This window comes from Dendropsophus ebraccatus, chromosome 8 (assembly GCF_027789765.1).
Source record: "Dendropsophus ebraccatus isolate aDenEbr1 chromosome 8, aDenEbr1.pat, whole genome shotgun sequence".
Taxonomy (NCBI): domain Eukaryota; kingdom Metazoa; phylum Chordata; class Amphibia; order Anura; family Hylidae; genus Dendropsophus; species Dendropsophus ebraccatus.
Window position 1 is genome coordinate 95,460,978 of NC_091461.1, and position 18,685 is coordinate 95,479,662.

The 18,685-nt window shown below is 44.6% G+C and overlaps 1 protein-coding gene across 5 annotated transcripts in view; it reads left to right on the forward strand.

Moving 5' to 3' along the window:
- Positions 1-813: 813 nt before the first annotated feature.
- The window catches only part of RALGPS2 (Ral GEF with PH domain and SH3 binding motif 2), a 133,457-nt gene continuing 115,585 nt past the window's right edge, over positions 814-18,685 (forward strand). For 2 of the 5 annotated variants that reach the window (XM_069981123.1, XM_069981122.1), the window contains exon 1: positions 816-1,079. The gene's annotated coding sequence lies outside the window, so the exon portion shown is untranslated. Of the gene's footprint in view, positions 1,080-18,685 lie in introns of all 5 variants that reach the window. The other 3 variants (XM_069981125.1, XM_069981121.1, XM_069981124.1) reach the window with 3 other exon arrangements.

Consider the following 18,685-nt stretch of genomic DNA (forward strand, 5'->3'; position numbering starts at 1 on the left):
TACAGGATATACATATTACAGTATATACATACACTACGTATATTTGAGGCTGTATGTTTGAGGCTGTATAGCAACCAAAACCAGGAGTGGATTGAAAACACAGAAAGGCTCTGTTCACACAATGTTGTAATTGAGTGGATGGCCGCCATTTAATGGCAAATATTTGCTGTTATTTTAAAACAACGGCTGTTATATTGAAATAATGGCAGTTATTTACTGTTATATGGCCGCCGTCCACTCAATTTCACATTGTGTGAACAGATCCTTTCTGTGTTTTTAATCCACTCCTGGTTTTGGTTGCAATACTGACTGAAATATACTGACTGAAATATACGTAGTGTGAACCCAGCCTAACAGTATACACATTGTGATTGCATTGCAGGTAATTAGTGCTGAGGGTTTCCAGTGGAGGAGGCTGGCTCTTCTATGAATGGGTCATTGGGTGACATCAGAGGTCCGTACACCGGGTGACATGAGAGGTCCGTACACCGGGTGACATGAGAGGTCCGTACACCGGGTGACATCATACTGCCATCGTGCATTGGCCATATCTGCTATAGGATCGGCTGCACCTCCAGGTCACATGACAAGGCGCCATGCTGCAGCCACAGCTTTTGTGTTGCAGAAGTTCCCACTAGAACCTAAAGAGTTAATAGTGTTTTCTGGCCCGCGTGCACCACACTGTGTTTTAAACTAAAGCCACACCCTTTCCCCAGCCTAGACACACCCACACAGGCGGCAGTATAGTAACCACGCCCCTAAGCGAGGCGGGGCGTTGCACTCCGTTGTCACTTGTACAAAGATTTCCACTCTCCTGACCCCTCCCTCCGCCCGTACCTCTGTGTTAGGCGGGGGCGCGCACGTCGCGTCTTCCCCGCCCCCTGACCGCCCACACTCTCCGCGGCCCCGCCTCCTCCCAGCATCAGTAACTCTAGCCTAGGGACGCGGGGGCGCGCACGGCGCTCTGCCGGCGTCTGAATGAGAGAGAGAGGAGAGAAACGGACAGAGAACAACGGCCCGGAGCTCCGGGGAGCGGCGCTCACACCGGGAGGGGAGGAGGCTGCAGCGGCTCTGTGCAGGTAACCGGGGAGTGGGCATGTACCGGGGGAGCCAACCGGGCGCGGTGAATGGCGTGGTACCCGGAGCCGCTCCCACCTCCCCGTGCTGAGTGGTAGTGAGATGTGGCTAGGGACATGGATGCATGGCTACAATGTGACACACACAGGGCCATGTCCTCCGCTGCTGTCAGGCTGCCCCCCGCTGTCACTCCTGGCTGCAGCTGCCGGGGAACTACAGATCCCAGCATGGCAGCCCCGGCACCTGTGCTGCCTCTTTACACTTCTTCCAATGTTTTCCATATGTAACTAGTCCTGTATTGTTATAGATTGGTATATTGGTCTACTCTGCCTTTTAGTTGATTGGTTTGTGTCCCTTACTCCCCAAATCTATACTGACTATAGAGACTGTGCCCATGTTATCACCTATGTGTTCTCCAGCCTCTGGCTGACAGGGCATGCTGGGAGTTGTAGTTTCAGGACAGCTGCATAACTCTAATGTATATAATGGGACTCATGACTATTATTGCTTCTCCCCTCAGTGTCTGTAGGCAGCTGAGAAAGGGGCAGAAGGTTCCATCATTATCATTCTGCACTATTGTATTGTCTATATATTGGGGTGTCGGCCCACTCTGCTTCTTACGTATTAGAATATATGTTTGGGGAGACTCCGCTATCAGTCTTTGTATAATAGTGTTCCCCCATTGTGTCACCCACCAGCCGTTTTGAAGCTACAACTCCCAGCATGCCATGATAGCTGAAGCTTGTCAGGTCATGCTGGGACTTGTAGTCTCATGACAGCTGGAGATCTATAATATGGGACACACATGTATCCTTGATTCCTGGCTACTTTCTCTGCTCAGTGTCAGTAGGCAGCTAGAAAGGGTCAGCGTTTCGTCATATATATATATATATATATATATATATATATATATATATATATAGCATATAATCGCTAACAATTTACTGATTCTCCCCAGTCTATGGTAATGATCACTAAAGTTCATGAAAACCGATCAATATTGGTAATATCTGCAGGGGATGATAGGGATTTACCTGACTGAGCGCAGTTCTATGTTTGGTTGATGAGTGGGGGGTCTCTGGATGCATGGTCGCTATCTACTAATACTGGGGTACGATATGGCGCCATCTTTTATACTGTGATATAGAAATGCATGTGTCTGCGAGCGGCACCTAAACTTTCAGCATTCTGCATCATGTGACTTGCTGTCAGCCGAGCTCTGCCCGGTGGCCGTTCACAGGGTAAAACATCCCAAGTCTGTAGAAAGACTTGTATGAGCAACAGTTCTTCCCACAGCCGGAGCCATCAGCACCACCCAGATGGATTGTTTCCCAAGAGCGACAGCTGCAGCACAGCCTGTGTTTGAGGGCTTGTGGACTACAACTCCCATGATCCTTCACTGCATTTAAAGGGACTCTAATCAGTCTATCTGGTGCGCGTTTGCGCTGCGGTTGAACACAATCTATTTTTCTCTCTTATCAGACATTTCAGACGGGGGAGAGGCCGACTGGTGATTAGGGACAGGAAGTCCAGGACGTCCCCAGCCAGTCATCACTATCTCTACAGTAACACATATGTATACGGATTATTAGCAGCACGAGGAACCTTCAGCCCTCCAGCTGTGGCAAAGCTACAATTCCCATCATGCTCGGACAGCTAAAGCTTTGACTATCCAGGCATGATGGGGATTGTAGTTTTGCAACAGCTGGAGGGCTGAAGGTTCCCCATCCCTCTTTTAGGCTGTACATTTAGGGGTTAATGAACGTTTTAATAAAAGGACAAATGTAAGAGCAGTGTTGCCCCCCACCAGCCCTATCACGGCCTGTCGTAACATGTATGCAGCAAATGATTGATAAATAGCCTCTATTATATGCAATTATATTATTATTATTATAAGAAATGTCAGAGCTGTCGCTTTTCATAGAAAATGTAGAACTCAATAGAAACTTCAATAAGAAAAAAAAAAAGTCAGGCTTACCTTTTGATTCTCCGCCGCTCCGGCGTCCCCTGTATAAGGGCATACACGGTGACATGACCACTAGGGTCAGCCAGGACCCCCGAAGCAGCACAGGATTTTATTTTAGCATTCAGTGTCTGCTTTTTTTTCCCCCCTCTAAATTGTGACTTGCTATAGAGACTTATATACAGGTAATAGATAAAGGCACCGTGTGGCGGCTTCACACGGGCAAGGTCACCCACAGTAATACGAAGGTCAGTCGGTCTGGGACGAACGTCTATAATATAGGTAATACGCTCGTGTGCGACCGACCTTTATTATGGGAGATTCCATCATATCGCGATACATAGATGACCTTTAAAGGGGTACTCCAGTGGGCGGGCACTTTTATGCTGGGACCAGCAGCGGGTCCCGCATCCCGGCTGCTTCTGGGTGTCTGACGCCGCCCGAGATGTGACGTCTCAGGTCCGCTCAGCCAGTCAATGAAGGAGGCGGGATCTGAGCGGACTTGAAACAGGTCCCAGCAAAAAAGTGCCCCCCCCTGCTGGAGTACCCCTTTAATAATAATTAATAATAATAATGATAAAATATTAATTTGTATAGCGCCAACAGATTCCGCATCGCTTTATGCATTTATTGTCTAAAAAAAAAAAAAGTTTCTGGCACTGTCTTCTAGGATTCTCTCTCTTTTCCATAGAAAAACACTGCCTCAAATCTGGCGGGAAGTCTACAGATCCTGACTACACCCGCGTGCGCTGCAGGCCCTGTGTCCATCCATGTTGGTTACGGAGCAGTGGTGTAATGTGACATGAGAAGCCCGGCACTTGTTTCAGAGAAAAACTTTTAAAGCCTATTAGTTTACATCCCCAAAAACTTCCATTGTGTTTGATTGTTTGATCCTTTGTGATGGCCGCTTGTTTTGTTCCATCCATCCCCATCGGTCTGCAGTAGCCGTCTCGTATGAGCTGCTGCTTCGTTTCAGTGGTTTTATTATTGTGGCCGTACACCCGTGGGTTTCATTTATTAAATGTCCTTTCATATCCGTTTTGGAACTGATATGAAAGGCAGCGAAAATAGATCTTGGTAGCTGTGGGGCACACCCATGTATGTTCATTAGTGTGTGTGTGTGTTTGGATGGCAGCCCGCATCGGTTTCTATGATATCACATGAGGCTGGTGAGGACAACTACACCCATGATCCGCTATGCTGAGCTCTGCAGTCTGTGTAATGTGCTCTGTGCTACAAAGGCAATTTAGCAATTTTCCTCTCATAGTTGACAACTCGTATAAATATATCTCGGCCAGACCACTGCTTTTAGAGCAGAGCGGTGGTCTGTAACCTAGACAATGATCTGTCAACAATGGGAGAAAAATATCAGGCATATCAGGTGAAGGCCACTGCCGCACCATTTGGTCAGGGGGACAATTGTCCTACATCCTTGGGAGCCAACTGCAGGGATAGGGAGATTCGAATAGCAGATATTTTTGCATCTTGGATAACCCCTTTAATCCCTGTTAGCCTATGTGCACACTTTTTTTTTAAAGTTTCTTCATGCTAATAATGGCTGAACATGTGTAGTTTTTCTGGCATGTGGGTGAGTTTTGGAGCTACTTTTTACATTCTTTTTAATTTTTTTATCTCCCCCCCCCCCCCCCTGTAAGTACATTCACACATGCCATGTTTGCCGTGGCTTTAACATAAGTGACTGAACACCACAGTACGATGCCCTACCTTCTTTGACAGCACCATACGCGATGTAGAAAGTGCGTCTCGCCACTCGATTACAAAACACGACTCTGGTCCAATCGGCTGGACCCCCTGTGATCTGACACTTAGGGTCCTATTACACAGAGCGATTTTTAACGATTAACTATAAACGATCGCAAACGAGATTGTTTATCATTGACCTGAAATCGTTCACCATATTACACTGAATGATGGTCGTTATGATCGTTGCTATGATCGTTTATTCCTTCTGATCGCAGCAAAACAATGAACAATGTGCAATTACACTGAACGATTAGTGAAAAAATGCGGAACGAATAACAATTTTAGGTTCAGATCTAAATCAATGATCAATGACATACGAACGATTTTTCGATTGTTGTCTGCAATTACACAGAACGATTATTGTTTAAATTCGAACGATATAACGATTTTTCGCAAAATAATCGTCCCGTGTAATAGGGCCCTAATCCCCTTTCTGTGGATAGAGCATGTGTTTAAAGATTGAATACCCCTTTAATTGTATAGCCTGTAAAATGTGATTTGCAGGCAGTTTGTGTTTTTTATGGGGGGGTGTCATAGTGTCATAGTTTATGAAGTTGATAACTTTTTTTTTTCCCCTGATTTTTGATCATTTATGGCACTGCCCTTCAGTTCTCTTGCTTAGGGCCCTATTCCACCGGATGATTATCGGTCAGATTATCTTTAAATCGTTCGAATCTAAACGATAATTGTTCGTTAGAATAGCAGTTAAAGATTAACGACCGAACAAGAAATCGTTGATTGCTTTATAAGACCTGGTCCTATTTTTATCATTGCTCGTTCGCAAATCGTTCGCATTAAATAAGACGTTGTTCGGTCTTTCACAGTAGATACGAACGCAATAGCGAAGAAAAAATGATCGCAAATACAATCATAAGTAATGATTATCGTTCCATGGAAATTAATGAACGTTTTCAGGTCTTTCGCAATAGCGGTCGTTTGAGATTGTTAATCGTTAACAATTATGCGAACAATAATCGTCCGGAGGAATAGGGCCCTTAGAGTGCGGTTCCAATCCTTCAGCATCTGACAGTCCAGACAGCCCAGATCTGTTAGATGTCACAGGACGAGTGACTGAGCAGAATAACCAACCATGAGCCGCCTCTGAGGACTCTAGTGCATACAGTACCGTTCTGTGGTTGTCATATACACAGTCAGCATGTTGCGCCCATGCCCCCTGATGATGATGATGGTGGTTGATTGATTTCGCTGTGGTCTTGTCCTGTGCTCTGTGTGTAGTTGATAGCTCTCTATTCTTCTTATCTTGCTGAGCACTGACCCTTTTCCTTGCAGCTTATTGTCACTGTATCTTCTTTGTCCTTATGCTCTTCTTTTTTTTTTTTTTTTTTTGGTTCGATGCAATGCCTAAGTATTGGCAGCTCCATCTTGCTGTATGGCGTATATACACGCAGGTCTATTTAGCAGCAGTGTGTTTCTGGCCCAATGCAATCACGGGGGTCATGGTTTTCAGGAGGAAGCACCTGTTCCCAGGCGTTTCTCTGCATTTAGTCGCATTGACAGGTCACCATTTGTCAGGAGACGTACAGTCGGGGAAACCTTCTGTCCTCACAGATGTCTGTCTGCTGTCTGTTTACCCTGACTAGATACCACGGGCACAGATGGTCTCAAGTCATTGGGGACCCTTAGATTAATGTTAGTAAAGAGACGGTGGGCTTAGACAGCATTATTTTAATCCTCGCCTTATTGCCCAGTGGCAGAATTGTAGGATTTTCAGGTTTGGATTGTATTGTTCCTTAATATATTTCTTTCATCACTCTGACATTATTATATATATTTGAGCAGGATGGGAACTTTAGACCCCTGCTCCTAGTTTTTCTTAGTATACTGTTTAATCTGGCATCCACTAGTCCAGACATCCTGGTTGCATCTTTTTGTTGTCCCAGAGCTGCAAAAATAAAAATCTGTCCGGGTTCATACAGGGGTGATAATAGGGCTGCCAGAGAGCGGCTGCGCAGAATGTGTGATACGTCAGGACTGTGGGGCACCTAGCAGTCTCTAAGTCAGTCCATGTTGTGTCCTTATTCCAGAAGAGACAATAGTAGGTTCAATGCTGCGCATACACTGCCATACATGACACACATGCTCTATATGATCAGTATCAGCCATCTTCTTACCTGTATATTTATAATCTCAATGCAGAATAACCGGAGCAGCTTATTCCATAATTGATGTCTGTAACGTGTTATTAAATGCTTAGAAAGAGCTGTAACACATTGACATACATTGCCTGAAGCTGGCCATACAAAAAAGACTTTGGACAGACGATTTAGGCCAGTTTCTGTCAAGTTTTGGCACCTTCTCGTGATGTAGCCTCAGGGTATTGCATTTTGTTGTCTCAAATGCTCAAGGCTGGGATCATGTGGAGATTAGGGTCCTATTACACGGAGCGATTTTTAACGATTAATGTCTAACGATAAATGATCGCAAACGAGATTGTTTATCGTTAACCTGAAATCTTATCTCCCCGGCTCCAGTGCTGGTATCCACGTACTGCCGCTTTAGTCTGAGCAGGGTCCCGGAACGTGATGTGTGCAGTCCACCAGTTAGTGACCATAGCAGGGTTCCACCTCAGCCGCTGACTGGCTGAGTGGACTGCACACGCCACGATGCGGGTTTGGTTCAGACCAGGAAGCGGCCGGGGACCGGAGCGGCGGTGTATGGCCACCAGAGCTAGAGGGGGGGAGGTAAGAGCACGTTATTTCTTTTATCCTCCACAGCACTCCCCAATCAATGCCTGAACCTAAAATATAGATGAAACTGATGCAGAATATAGACTCCATACTATGGTTACCTGGGACCAACCTGTTTTGCGTAGCTTGTGTCATCAGTATTGCATCTGAATCTCTGTGTAACTCTGTGACATGGCAGGAGTTATTTTCTTATGATACACTTTTTCACAGTCTTCTCTCTCGCTTCTGTTCCCGCTTCTATACCTCTTCCATCTCACTGGAGAAAAGTTCATAAACTTATAATCGAGCCAGTGAGAGAAGCGTACAGCCAAGCGCCTCTCCTGGTTATAGAGATTGCCAGTCTGAACCATTAGACCCAGACCACTCACAACCTTTGACATGTCTCTGCAATATGGCAAAAGTTTTTCATACGACAGTCACACTGTAAACAATTGTAATTAATATACAGGCAGATATGTAAGTGCAGATAAAGTGCCAGAAACTAAATGTGGATTTCCCGGCGCGAACAGGCAGTCGTCTCGCAGCCCATGTTTCAGAATGGCACAGAGATCAGTCATGAGAACCGCAGCTGCCAAAACCTACCCCGGTTGGCCGCTTATCTTTCAACTTTTTTCGACTTCCATAAACAAAGCCACGCAGCTCGGAGAGAACACATGTCCTGAGAGTCTGTGACTAACCAGAGGAAACTTCAAGCCAGCACTTGTATTGGCTGGCAGCCACCAGAAAACTACTAAAACAACATTGTACTTGACTTATTCTATTTTAATAGAAATCAGATATTAGGAAGTGGTAGAACGCGTTGCCGCACAAGGCACAATAATAGTAATAATAATAGGGCATTCCACCCATCAGCTGTTATAGCGGGAATGTCCCCTCGTACATTCCTCATCACGGCCCATGTTATTTTGGAGACAAAAACATTTTTTATAGCAGGAATTATGATCAGTGAAGACATCTGATTGGCTGTTATAGATCACCTCTAGGGCTGCCTAGAAAACATGGATACAACCTATGACTGTATCCATCTTCTCCAGCCACCCATGAGTCAAATGCCAAGTGTTCATGGTTTCACGATTCCAAACTTACTGTAAATTTGCTCATCTGTAGTGACATCTAGCAAGACAAGTTTTATAATTAGATATTAAAAGTTTTTTAGTACATTATTATGGGAGCAACCATCTTGTCTTGCCTGAGCGGTTTTTAACAGCTAGCCCCATGGACATAGACATGACTGTCTGGACCAGACCCTATTCCAATAAATGGGAGTGTTTTCTAGTCATGCTGTATGACCTGTGCAGAGAGGGGAAGGCTGAGCTCTGAGCAGCAGTTATTGTGAATGTCTGTGGAGACTGCTGGAAAGTTTCCTGTACAGAACAGGAAGTGTCAACTAAATATTAGGCCTAGTGGTCATAGTAAAAACGGCACACATATATTTATCTTGAACAATAGGTAATTTTCTGATGACACATTCCCTTTATGGGTATATTCACACATAGCATATTTGCTGTGATTTATTGCTGTATTAAGCTATTCATAATTTCCACATCATCAAATCTGCTAGGTGGGAATATACCCTAAGGAGCATATTACACAACCCGATTAGCCATCTACTAGATTGGCGCTCGCTTACAGGGCTCTATGATCGTGCAGAGTTAGCGATGTCCGTGCAGCCCTTGTGATGATCGGATCTTTGTCTGATCGCTGTCTTTATCACCGGGAGCAATATCTGCCTGAATCAGCCTGATTTGTCAGGTTCTCATTCTGTGTAATAGGACCCTGAGACCTACATAGGGGGCTCTCTCCTGTGCACTGCTTCCTCTATAGCTCTTGTCCACGCATTGTTTTGTGGCTTTATCACCCAGTGATTATACAGCCAGCTTTAGGCTGTGTTCCCACATGCGGAGTGCAGACTATTTTAAAATTCACACTGTGAATTGTGGCACATATATTATTTTTCTTTCTCTGCGTGGCACAAATGGTGCAGAAACACTTATTGCAAAATCCCACAAAATGTGCCGAGTGTCATCTGTTCTAGTCTGCACGTGGAGTAGGGGGTGACCTGTCCCAGGATCCGGACACATGCCGGAAGCCATTAGCAGTCAGTGTCTCTTTACTAGCGGTGCAGCTTGACCTGGTTTTTATAGGTGTTAATATGTGGTTTGATCTCCTTACAGGAATACCTTTGAGTTTCCTCAGGGCTTTTTTCTGAGCATATGTCTGCAGGAGTCATGTGTAGTTATAGTGATCCTGGTAAATATAAGCGGGTCAGGAGCTTTGTGCTGGAATGTTACCAAGTTATTCATGTGAATATAGAATGCTTTGTGTTTATTACCTCTAATACGCTCACATAGTATGTTTGTGTGCAGTCTCTGCTGTCATGGTTATAAGGAATAGTCCACTGGTGATGAGTACACCTGTCATCAGCTTCCATAGCAGGTTACCAGTTTGTTTACATAATTTTTTGTCTGTGATATTTCCAAAATTCATGGAAACAGTCACTTTAAAAAACAAACAAACAACTTTTGACGTGTCCTGAAGACATTTCAAAAGTTTTAGGCAGTCAGTCTGGACATTCAGACCCCCACCAGTGGCCAATTGGAGCAGGGAGAAGCGCTCAGCTAAGCAAATTCTCTCCCTGTGTTGTTGCCTTTTCCATCTCCCTTGTAAGGCCTCATTCACATGTTAAGTAATTTTTCTGGACCGCAAGACCTCCCGCTATTTTTACTCCGTGGTCCGTATAGATTCATCCGTATTTGCATCTGTATTGCATCAATGTGCTGTAAAGGCCCTATTCCACGGAACGATTATTGGCCGTATTCGGCCGATAATCGTCTCGTGGAATTGACAGCAAAGATCAGCCAACATCGTTCATGTCGGCTGATCGTTGCAGTCGTTTGTTTTTCAACATGTTGAAAAGCAAATGACTGACACAGCAACGATCTGCTGCCGTCGCTCCGTGGAATAGGAGCGTCGGCAGCAGACGCTGCTGTATCCTATGGGCTCCCCCGCAGCTCCCCGCGCCCCTCCCCCCCAAGACACACTCGCTCGCTGCCGCCGTGTGGAATAGCGATCCTTCTCTCCTTTAACGTATATTTCCCATGCAAGGGTTTATTTCCTTATTTACTGTGTCCAAAAACAGATATTTCATTGACACAGCCGGTTAGTCAGACAAAGATTGCTCTTGACACTCATCTCAAGGATCTATAATGATCTCCTGTATACTTATTACCATCAGCTCAGTAATATATCTAAACCACATTTTACATGTACTAACACACTTGTGATATACACTTCCTTCCTGGCCCGTAACTTTTTGTGATGATCTCTATTAATGTGTGAAGGTTCTTATAGCCAGGTCAAGAAAGAAATCACATCGGCCATTGGAGGGATTAGACTGGATCCTTTATTTTGCAGGAACTTGACCAGTCTTTACTGTTTGCGTCCCCATAAGTAATTCTGAAGAAAGTCTCCAGAGTGGGCATTGGACAATGACAGCCTTTGTGATTCCTAACATTTCTGTAAATCAATTAATTTACGAAAATCGAATCCTTACCCCAGAAAACCAGCTCTAATGTCTTGACCACTAAAGTTATCCACTTCTCTGCAGTCTGCCGCTCACTGCCTGTTGGAAGAGTTCTATCAATAGTGGCAGACTCGACAAGACTATGTAGAAGACGTGGAAAGAGAGAAAACAATGTGCCTTCATCCTTCTCCAGAGGCTCTGCACTGTCCCTGAAAGGAAAATCAAGGCTTCCCGCTCATCTCAGCAAAAGATTTAAAGTCTGGTGAAAATATTTATTAAAGTACTGTATTGCTCCCCCAAAAGTTATACAAAACAACAATATACACTTATTACGGGAAATGCTTATAAAGTGCTTTTTTCTCTAGTATTACTACTACATCAAGGCTTCATTTCCTGAATAAAATGATGATGTCATGTATTTTCTCCAGCACCACATTATGGCATAGCAGAGTAGTGTATGTGCTGTGATTGGACAGGCGGCAAAGGGAGGGAGTAGCTGTGGGTGTGTACTACTGACAGACTGTCCAGCTCTGAACCGCCCATCGAAAAAGAGAGAAGAAGGAATAGTTGTGCACCATGACACGGTGCTCAGTTACAACAGTGAAAGCCCTAAATTCATCTTTACGCCACTCTGAAGTATAAAAGGGTTTGACCCTTCTGCCAATATCTCAGTCCCTGCTCATATCCTGGTCCGGAGTGGGGGGGCGAGGCGCCGTGCTGGGATGCAGTGATGCCTAGCTCAATCTACTCTGCTTTTCTGTTAATCCAACTCCCAATCTAGGCCCTGGAGACACGTATGACCTCACTTGGAGGGAGGGAGTAAAAATCATACTTACAACTCCCCGAGGTCCCAACCACCTGAGTGGTCATACTTACCACTGCCCAAAGTCCCAACCACCTGACTGGCATGTCAGCCAGGCCAGCTCGGGGAACAAGCTGACAACAGTACAGGGACACGATGGGGCCAAACGTAAAATAAAAGCAATTTTGAAAATTCAAAGCATTTGCATAATTGCTTGCTTTTGCATTTACCATGACCTTACAATAGTTTAGGTGATGGAATACCCCTTTAATGTAACTGAGCCAGGTAGGTTCTTAAAGAACCTTTTGGGATTAGAAAGAACATGGCTGCTTTCTTCCAAAATCATCCCCACTCTTGTCCTCAGGTTTGATGTAGTGTTCCTTCAATGGAACTGAACTGCAATTAGACACACAAACTGGAGACTAGAGTGGTGCTATTTCTGGAAGGGAGCAGTCATTCCCCCCCCCCCTCCCCCTAATCCTGGATAACCCCTTAAGGGCCCATTTACACTTACAGAATTGTTGTTGTTCAATCCTTTAGTTAAATTAATCCCTGCAGCAGATCCTGTATATGTGAATGGACCCTTATATATCTATAGCAATAACAGGTAGGCTCCGCTGTGGTCATCAGGCCAGGACGTATGGCTGCAGTATGAAGCTGTATAGTGTGAAGCCGGACTTAATCTGGAGACTTCTCTAACTTCTTGGAGAGAAGGGTCGGCATTGGAAACCAATGACATCATGTTCTCATTATCATTCCAGGAGTTTGGCTGAGAATCCTCCACTATCCGTCTTTCTGTTATGAGAAGTCATCATACGTGTCTAAACCCTTGACATCACTGGTCTTGTGATGTGTATTTCTGTGTCGGCTCTCGGGCGGCGTGCTAATGTCTTCCTCACATGGCTCCATTTAATATTCTTCTCCAGGGAAGGCTGAGAGCTGCTGGTTGGAGAAGTAAGTGTGTCTCGTGATAGCTCGGCTTTATAGGAAGGCACGGAGCTGCTGGCATAGTGCATACATTGTTAGGCAGCTTCAGTCCTCGCAGGCGCCCTGAGCTGACAGTCAGCAGATGCAAATATTACTTCACTTTGCTTTATAGATGTTATTGGTTGCAAAAGCATAATCCTCCCCGTGTCTGCTATTCCAGGCTCGGGTGGGTAATCCCAGCACCTCCTCCCCCGCTCCAGCTGTTCCAGAGGAGCCTGGAAGTTGTAGTGCGTCCATTGCTTATGGCTGACGCCAGGTTCTGTCACTATGCTTTACAGTCCACAACCTGCAAGAAAGGAAAGTGAAAGGCCTTCTGATATACTTACAGGTTTATGGTTACTCTTATAAGGCAGCAGTCTATGTATGTCTATGTTTTGTATACTTTTTATACATGTTTAAATGTTTTTGTTTTCCCCAGATTGATCTAGAACAGCTATGTGCCCTATTCACTACCATTAGGTATGAAAAACAAAATTATGGTAAACTTCAGATTCTTCATGCTTTTGTGTAAACTGAGCTTAAAGTGTAGAGAGGGGAGAAGCATGCAACTACGCACTTCTCTCCTCTTCTCTGTCCCAGTGATGGAGGGGATGGCCCATGACTTTCTATAGAAGTCACTCTCCTTCTAAGAGAATGTGCTTGGCTGCTCCTACTCTACAGTCCCTATCATACCTGGACAGCCAAAGCTTTAGCTGTCTAGGCATGATGGGAATTGTAGTTTTACAACAGCTGGGGGTCCGCAGTTTGACACCCCTGCTCTAGGACATGTGAAAGCTCTTTGATGCTTCCTTCCTCATCCACCACAGTGGCAGCCCCATAGTAGTCAGGTGACGTGATGGTGAGCCTTCGTGATTAACAGGGCACAACATTGGTTTTAAATTGCATTCATAGGTATATTTTGATAATGTACTTTCCCTTCCAGTTGTTTCTGTAAGACATTGATTTCTGAAATATCTGCCCAAATCGATCATGTGTGAGTTTATCCTAAATTATGGCGTGGCCATCCTGGGGCAGGGGATGTGTGTGTGTGTGTCCGGGGGGTCAGGTAATGTATTTATGTGTGTGTGTGTCTAGGGGGTCAGGTGGTGTGGGTCTGGTTGTGTGTGTGTGTGTCTGGGGAGGGGGGGGGGTGTAAGGTAATGTGTGTGTCAGTCATTGTGGCTCATAGGAATAAACTGCGCTGTTTACCCTTCTTAGCCTGACAGTATGTTGTTGGAGTTGCCCTACCCATTTGACACCCATTAGTCACCAAACTTGGATTATTATGTGGTGATGTCCCTGGTAAGTCATATTTCCCTGTTCAGACTACATAGTTTTGTGCTTTAGTTTCTTGAATTAGCTTATATGAGTTGTAATTGTAACCAGCACAGCATCTAGTAGCATAGCCCTATACAGCCTGACGCTGCAGGATGTCCTGCTAATGAAGAGCATGTTACAGGTAAGAGCAACATCTCAAGTTGTTTTTCCTTATCCATAGGGTAAAGAATAACAAGCTGATCAATGGGGGTCCAACTGCTGTTACTTCCATAGGTCTTGAGGACAGGGACAAAAATTGGATGGGACAGTATGCCTGATGTCCGATTGGGTGGGACAGTATGCCTGATGTCCGATTGGGTGGGACAGTATGCCTGATGTCCGATTGGATGGGACAGTATGCCTGATGTCCGATTGGATGGGACAGTATGTCTGATGTCAGATTGGGTGGGACAGTATGTCTGATGTCAGATTGGGTGGGACAGTATGTCTGATGTCAGATTGGGTGGGACAGTATGTCTGATGTCAGATTGGGTGGGACAGTATGCCTGATGTCCGATTGGATGGGACAGTATGCCTGATGTCCGATTGGATAGATAAATTTTTTAATAAGATTATTAGAAATATTATATTAATATATCGAGATATCTGCAGTGTTAAGGAGAAACAAGCTGCTCACCAGTGAATTGAACACTTAATAGGAATACATAGGACATGGGATGTATCTTACATTTGATTATTACCTGTAAGGGTTTCTTCTTAACCTGATCGTAGTGTAAAGTGTGTTCTCTATGGGATAAACAGAGATTGTCCCTGACGTTTCCTGCAGCCTTGTGCCTTGGTCCTGGTATGAGAACACAAGCGGTTATATTAAACGTTTGAAAGGAAATGGGCGAGTGCTGACCGTTACCGGCATAAAAGCTGCTGTGTCTCTACAGTCTGACCTGGAAAAAGTAGCGAGTCTGACCAGAATAAGCAAAATGTTATGTCCATATAAATTGCAGAGCTGTATCAATAGTGTAAAAAAAAAAATCTACATTTTTAAATATCTAAAAAATAGATATTTTTTGATTTTTTTTGTGTATATATATGTGTGTGTGTATATGTGTATATAATATATATATATATATAATTACATACTACATACTACATACACAGAGTTGTGCTTAGAAGTTTATATACCCTGGCAGAATTTTTGCTTTCTTTTTGCCACTCATGGTTAGTGGTTGGGTGAATTTCATTGTGTTTTCTCTTTTTAAATCATAATGACAACCAAAAACATCCAAACAACCATAAATGTTACACTTGGAGAGGTGTCAACAAGGCCTATAATGAAAGGAACACCATTCCTACTGTAAAGCATGGGAGGTGGATCGCTGATGTTTTGAGGATGTGTGAGCTAAAAAGGCAGAGGAAACTTGTTAAGAGTTGAAGGACAGATGAATGCAGCACATTGTCAGCAAATACTGGAGGTAAATTTGCACTCATCAGCCTGGAAGCTGTTAATAGGACCTACTTGGACAGTCCAACATGACAACGATCCAAAACACAAGGCCAAGTCATGCTGTCATTGGCTACAGCAGAACAAAGTGAAGGTTCTGGAGTGGCCATGTCAGTCTCAAGCAACCAGTTCATGCAAGACAGCCCAGGAATTTACAGGAACTGGAGGCTTTTTGCTAAGGAGAATGGGCGGCTTTAAAAAGCGAAAATAAAGAGTCTCCTCTACAACTACCATAAAAGACTTCAAGCTGTCATTGATGCTAGAGGGGGCAATACTCGATATTTGTAAACTTTTGATCAGGATCAATTGGATGTTTTTGGTTGTCATTATGACTTAAAAAGAGAAAACACAGTAGTCTTGACAATAAATGGCTTCACCCGACCACTAACCATGGGTGGGGAAAAGTTTTTGTGTTATCATTTGTAAGAGATACAGATGTATGTGTGTGTATATGTATATGTGTATGATTCATAGCTAGGGAAATGAGTGTGACTGTGTCCATTTTTAAAGGGCTTTGAGGGTCTCTTATCTGCCAAGAAAATGTGTGTGGCCATATTACTCACACATTGGGATGAATGAGCGGAATTTAGCGTGTGACTAGCGTTGACAGGATATCACTCTTGACACCAATTGTTCTACTATATTACAGAGAGTCAACCCTGTTCTTTGTTTCTCAGCAAGGACTTGTCCAAATGAATGGCTTTGGACAAGACACCGGGTGCAGGAAAGCTGCTTTAGGTGGTGTTTGCCTTACAGCAAAGGTGTCAAAAGCCAAAGCTTTGTAGTTTTGTAGTCTGTGAAGGCCGTCCATTGCGTAGATGCCATCCACCTGCCTAGGAGGCTTGCTATTCTAGGTCATGCTGGGGCTTGTAGTGCAGTAGCGGTGCCATGCAAGGTTCCCTGTGTTCTTGGTGTGGGTGGAGGTGGTAACACTGCTGCTCAGGAGCTCGGTGACGGTCTCGGCAGCTTTTTTTTTTTTCCTTAGCAACTAAAATACAGCATATTAGTCCTAGTACTTATTAGCATTATAATATAAGATACTCTTCCAGTGTAGTTTTCAGCTAAGGAGCTTCCTTTTTATGTTGAAGACTGAGGAATGTCTCCTTGTAAGCAGCGCTATTGTTTAACGCACAATAGATTTATAATGAAGGTTTTTTTTAGTCTGACGCTTGTCAGTGGTATGCTACACAAATAGCCATAACTATAGACAGGCGCAGTACAAGGAGGACATGCTCTATTGTTTAGAGGAGTTCTCTCTTCCCTTGTAGTACTGAAGAATAGCTATAGACCTTGTGCACAGGCGATCAGCAAACTTATTGCGTACCCTGCAGAGCCCGGACCTCTCCTCCTTCAGACCTGTGGGCACACCATAAAAGTGATAATCAGATAACCCCTTTAAGGCTTAGAGATTAATGCATATTTCGTCTGGGAAATTTTCCTTTTTACAGAGAACCTGTCAGCTCTTGTGACATGTCTTTTTTAGAACGGAGGGGGGCGGGTTCTGACTCTTATCAAAGAGATCTGTTGTATGGAGAGTATTGTTCAGGAGATCCTTCAAGGGGGAAAAAAAAAGTTATAAAATTTACTCTTCTGTAGAAAAATGGTGATGATCTAATACTAGACAAGCAAGTGTCGCCCATCTGGTTTTTTAGGTTCTTAAAGAGAACTGTCACCCCCCCCCCCCCCATGCCGGGGCAGAGTCCGGCCGACGCCCCCCCCCCCCCCCCCCCCCCCCCCCCCCCCCCCCCCCCCCCCCGCTGCAGACACATATACTGACTGCATCCACAAAGTACCGGTCCCAGAGCCCATCCCGCCGCAGAGATATCCCTGTCTGAAGCCAAAGCTGACTGGAGCAGTCATTCTCTATGGGCATTGGACTCATCTCTGATGAGCGTGCACACGGCTTCGGACGGGGATATCTCTGCGGCGGGACAGGCTCCAGGACTTCGTGGATGCAGTAAGTATATGTGTCTTCACCAGGGGGTCGGCTGCTGTATGATCTGGATAAAGTGGTGGATTCTTTTCAGTCTGGAGAGGAGGAGAGGTTTTTTATGGGGATTTGATACTGCTCTGGACAGTTCCTGTCATGGACAAAGGTGGCAGCATAGAGCACTGTGTCAGACTGGAAGGGAATACAACATTTCCTGCAGGACATACAGCAGCTGATAAGTACTGGAAAACTTGAGATTTTTTTAATAGAAGTAATTTACAAATCTTTGACATTTTCTGGGACCAGTTGACTTGAAAGAGAAAAAAAATTGGTGAACAACCCCTTTAACCCCTGTCAGTACAGAGCAGTGCACCGGCTGCAGAGATTCTCAAAGGGGTAATGTTATGCCCCAGACTGAACAACACAAAAGCAGTAGTGCTCCCCCCCAGTACTAGTGCACCCATTGGCCCCAACACACTAATAGTGAACCTCTGTGTGGCCAATATACAGCAAAGATGCGGTCCCTGTACCAAATAATGTATACTCTCCTAAGCCCGATCCCCATGCAGCTCACATTGCTAACGGTGAGTATAAACTCGATGACCTCCTGATGTAATGACATCTAACAAGAGATTGCAGGGAGCTCTTAAGGCCCTATTCCACGGAACAATTATCGGCCGTATTCAGCCGATATCTGCCGCTACGGCCGATAATCGTCCCGTTGAATACGGCCTTTACATTTGGTGGTGGTCTGAACACCCGGACCCCAACCAATCAAAACCTTTGACATGTCTGAGTGACAGGACATGCTATTTGGCTGTTACGTTGAAGTTAACCATCCGCTTCCCATTGGGGGGAGTGTAGGTTTTATTACGCCTATGAATCCTATCATATTGTGTTTTCGCTGCTCAGACCTGACATCTTCAGTATCCTGTTTTACTAGTCTTTTAAATAACATTGCCGTATTATATATGGTATTGATTGTTGGGAAGATGTTTGACCATAGTTCACGATGTGCTGGCCAAGCTGTCTGGCTCGCTGTTCAGACTTGTATTTTTCCTTTAGTGGTTGTGTTTGGGAAGCAATCCTTTACTGCACTGTAGTAATTGTAGCTCTATTACATTGTGGCTATTGCTGTGATGGTCGGATGAACCTGGTACGTGTTCTGTTATTCAG